Source organism: Pteropus alecto, unplaced genomic scaffold (assembly GCF_000325575.1).
Source record: "Pteropus alecto unplaced genomic scaffold, ASM32557v1 scaffold326, whole genome shotgun sequence".
NCBI classification, from domain to species: Eukaryota; Metazoa; Chordata; class Mammalia; order Chiroptera; family Pteropodidae; genus Pteropus; species Pteropus alecto.
Window position 1 is genome coordinate 1,212,920 of NW_006438873.1, and position 5,269 is coordinate 1,218,188.

Below are 5,269 nucleotides of genomic sequence, written 5' to 3' on the forward strand. Positions count from 1 at the left end.
AGAGCCTCTATTGCTGGCTTTGAGGGTGGGAAGGGCTCATGGCAAGGAATGCAGGCAGCCTCTGAAAACTGAGCGGACCTGGGCTGACAGCCAGCAAGGACCTCACAGTTTACACCGAGCGCAGACCCCAGTAGTGCCTGCCTGCCAGCCCCACAGAAACCGTGAGCTAATAAGGGGGTGCTGTCTTCAGCTGGTGGTTGCCAGGGTCTGGGTGAACAGAGGGATGAATAGGCAGAACCCAGAAGATTTTTATGGCAGTGAAAGTACTGAGTATGTTACTATAATAACGGATACATGTCATCATACATTTGTGCAAATCTATAGAATGTGCAACACCAAGAGTGGACTGTAATGTAAACCATGGACTCTGGGTGATTACAATGTGTCAATGGAGGTTCATTAGCTGTAACAAACCTACCCTCCGGTGCGGGTGGCTGTTGGGGAGTTAGGGGGTTGAATAGGAAATCTCTGTCCATACCTCAATTTTGTTCTGGACCTAAAACTGCTCTAGAAAAATAAAATTTATCAATTAAAAAAAAGTAATTAAAAACACAAATCAAGAAAATAATGCTGATGGTCATTCCGTGACTGTTACTGAAAATAATTCTGTTATGTTGGGGGTGGGTTGTGTTAAAATGATCTGGGTATCCAATCCATCATGCTCACCATGGCCTCTCACGACAGCGCACTCCACCTGAACTGAGATATTTTTTAGAGTTTTATCGAGATGTAATTCCCATTACCACACAATTTGCCAATTTAAAGAGTACAACTCAGTGGCTTCTGGTGTAACCATCACCACGATCAATTTTAGAATATTTCCATCACCCCAAAAAGAAACCCCACATCCCTCAGGCATCACCCTGCAAAGCCCCATTCCCTCCAACCCTAGGCAACCCTTCATCTGCTTCCTGTGTCTGAGGTTTGCCTGCGTCCTTGTCCATGGCCCCTTCTAGACTCACCTGGGGCAGGGACAAAATGTCTTCACCCCAGCTCAGGAATTGTGTGTCAAACTTGAATGGAAACAAGAGCAGTCAGCAACCCAGACACACGTCTGTCCTAGATCCTGGCCTGCAAACATCCACGCACAGCAGGGAGGCCCTGGGGATATGAAGTCCAACCTTTAGGGTTTGAGTCACAACTCTGCCCGTGACCCGATTCAGGACACTGGGCAACAGATTCAATCCCTGTGAGTGTTCTTTTCTCACCTATAAAATGGAGCTAAGAATAGGGCATACCTCTCCTGGCTGCTGTGAGGATTATCACAGGGCTAGGGATACAGAGTTCAGTAAATACTCGCTATAATTACCATTAATCACGCAGGGTTTAGAAACCATTACGAGCGCGCTTTATTCAGCCATCCATCCATCTCCTCATCGCATGCACATTTCTTGAGGACAAGGAGTGAGAATCCAGTGTGCCCCAGCTGTGAGTCCTTTGGTGTGACGGGGATGCGGTGAGCTGGGCGGGGTGGCAGGTGCAGCTGCAGAAAGGCTCAGAGGCCAGGAAGGGCGGTATGGACTCTCTCCCAGGGCAATAGGGTCCATGGGAAGTTACTGAGAAGGCAAGGGACAAACACCATGTCTAAGTGTTAGAACAATGCCCTTAGGGGTGGTGGGCGGGGTACTCTTAGGGAGAGAGACCGGATGCCAGGAGGAGGCTTGATGATGAAGGTGGGACCAGGATCACGGCCTGCAGCCCAGAGGACATGGAGGATTCCATGACCCTTAGGCCACAGTCCCCAGACCTCTAAATTCCAGCAAGGTGTACAATCCTGGGTGCTGTCAGCCAAATTGTGTGTTTCCATGCTAACAGCATGCAGGGCACTACCTGCTCTAATGGTGGTGACAAAATAGAGTCCAGAGGTGACTCCGAAAAGTAAAAAGGTAACAAGGTGAAAATAATTTTGATAATATGTTTTATTTCACTCAATACAGTGTATTATTGTTATTGGTGTCACTGAGTACACTTGATTTTCCTTCACCAGGTAAGTTCTGGTTTACGAAGTCATAGGGAACACTAAATTATTGATACTGAACCATTGTCCTTGGAAGAAATACAGGGTTATGTTTCTGTGAGCCTTTGATCACAATATTTTCACTAACTGATGAATACATAACCTCGTTTTAGAAGTGTTTCTGTTTAAAGACACCTTTTTTTGTAGTGTTGATTCGCTAACACTGGACTCATAACTGGAGGAAGCTTAACTAACACACACGCGTTTTTTTCCGTGAGGCACCGAACAGCCCTCTTGTGCTTGCGACACTCCACATAGCACTTCAGCACTAGGGAACCATTCAGAACTGCAAAACCACCAAAACAAGGCACAAGACACAAGACACGGTGCTGCCTAGACTGCAGAAGGATACTTACTCATGGGCTGAGAGCTGACCCCAGAAGGTAGGGTGTCGCCGTGGTCACCCTCAGCTGGCAACATGTGTGTCAGCAACTCAAATTTTCCGCCGCTCTTCGCACGCCTGTGAAAAGTGCTGTGATTACTGATTTGGGGGTTCCCAGTAAGTTTTCATGGGTAGGTAAGTTTGCAAGCACAGAATCCATGACTGTGTATCTGAAACATCACTATGTCCTCATGTAATTAATATAAGAATCATCAGCAAGATAGTTTACATTCTCTTTTTCGTGCTAAGTTGTTGAAATCCCTGGTCTATTTTATGCTCACATCTCAATTAGGACCAGCCACGTGTCAAGTGCTGGAGAGCCACACCTGGCAAATGGCTTCTGTGTCAGACGCTGCACATCTCTAGCTTTCTTCAGATCCTCAAAGGCACCTATGAACTCAAAAAAAAAAAAAAATCAGTGCCAGGTATAACCACTTTGGAGAGCTATGGAGCAGCTAAGAAAACCACACATTCTCTCTCCAGTGCAGGAATTCCATGTCCAGGCAAAGCCCCAGAGTTAGTTTGCCTTGGAGGCTGGTGGTCAACATGTATAAGAATATTCTTTGCACCCCTGCTAGTAAGAGTACAGTGTTGGGGGAAAAAAAATCAAATGTTCATCATCAGAAGAATGGATCCCTAAAATACAGCACAAACACAGGCTAGAATATTCAACATCTTTGCAAAGGAGAGAACCTGAGCTCCATGGATCAACAGGGATGAAACTCGCAAACACGGAGTTGAGCTGATGAGGACCAGGCAGGTCACAGACATGATACTATTTACACAACATGTAACGACATGCAAGGTGATACTCTATAGCAGTTGTGGGTTCACACATATGCGGCAAAAGCAGTTTTTTTAAATAATAAATACCTCATTAGTGACAGTGGTTACTTCTGGAAGAGAAGGGGAAACATTTGGAGAGGGTTCTAACCAAATTTGAAAAGTTCTATTTCTTTGACTGGACAATAGTGGGCATGTAGGAGCTCATTATATTATTCGGGATACTCTTTGGGGGGTGTGCGCCTGAAATATTCCATTTCAAGGTAGCTGCTGTGGTTTGTGCTGCTGTGCAATCTGGCCTGTCTGCCTTAGAAAACAATAGTATCTATATTGGAAGTAGATGGTGAGAATTAAGTGAGCCTCCTGTGCCGTGTGCATGGCCCGTTGTAACCGCCAATGAAATATTTGTTAGCAATAGTAATATCATTAAGCAATCATTCTATTCTAGGTGGTGTGTTTCATGCTTTTATCTGCTTTTTTTTTTAAACTATAGTTATTCAATGTATATAGGAACCAAGGGGCACCGCAGTGCAATGGAGAGAAAACAGCATTACTGTCATGACAAACAGCATTACTAGCACCTGAAAACAGGTGGTGACAGCCTTCACCACGTGCTCTCGACTGCACCATGATATCTACTAACAACCAAGATTTTGATTTACTAGTTTATAATCTTTATCTTTCCAGACAAATCAATCTAATGTTACCACTTTTTATTTCTTTTCTTTTGATCTGTTTTTTGGCCCAAGGATGGGGTGGGAGGGCTGGTGGGTTTAAGTGGTCAACTGTGTGGTCTTAGAAGTATGAGTTAATTTTTTTACATGATCTTTCAGTATATATTTTCTTCATTAAATTATTTGGAAAAAATATAAATACCATCTAAAAATATACTCCACTATATGTAGTATATATGATAGTATATCATATATAACACATGATATAATTATCTATAAGGTAATGTATATTCATTTATTACTATATTACACGCAACATATTGTATACAGGCAGAACCTGGAGATATTGCGGGTTGGGTTCCAGACCACCGCAATAAAGCAAGTAGTAATCTTTTGCTGGTGGAGAGTCTTGCCTTCTACTTGTAAAAAAAACAACATCCATGAAACACAATAAAATGAGATATGTAATACATGATAGGCATTAATGTTTTTTTAACAAGAAGGCTCTGGGTAGGAGCTGCGATTGCTCCCATTTCATAAGGAGGAAACTGAGACATGGAAGAGGCAGGACCCTTGGAGAGTGCTCACTTGACCAGGAATGATAGCAGAAGGGGTCCTAGGAGGAGCCCTTGGAGGCTGGTGGGCAGGAGACACAGGAGGCAGAGGTGGGAGGCACAGGGGCCAGATGCAGGAGGGGTACGTGCACCCTGGGCCCAGGCCTACAGCCTCCCTCACCCACACTTGCCCCTCTAGGTCACTCCAGGTGACCCCACAGGGTGGCGTTGCTAAATGGGGAGGTGCAAAGCTCCCAGGATCATCAGTGAGACTCTCAGTGGGTGTATGTGGGGCGGGGGTGCTGAGCAGGGCCCAGGCCTGCAGTGTCCCCTCTCATCCTCCTCTCAGCGGGCGCAGGTGGCCAGCTCTGCAGCCTGACCTTTTCAGCCCTGTAGCAGCTGCTCTGCAGTGCTTGCACATGCACACCGGCCCAAGTCCCCAGGGAGGGACTCAGCTCCGCTCCAGGCACCAGCTGGGTCTCACTCAAGCTGCCTGGGCATGGGGCAGGGGGCGGCCTGGAGTCCCCAGACCCTCTTGGAATCCTGCCTCTGCCTCTCACTGGCTGCGGGCCAATGCCTCTGCTTCTCCCTGCTTCAGTTTCCCATCAGTAAATTGGAAATGGTGATTCTACAAGTTTAGGACTTGCAGGCAATAAGGACCCCACAAGGTCCTGAATGAATTAGAAAGAAGAAAGAAGAGAAAAGAAGAGAAAAGAAAAGAAAAGGAAAGGAAAGAAAAGAAAAGAAAAAAGAAAAGAAAGAAAGAAAAAAAGTGAGCCAGGGCCTGGCACCTGATTAGTATTCAATAAAAAGTCATCATGACATTATTTCATTTCAATTTTAGTTTGGGGATAGGTAA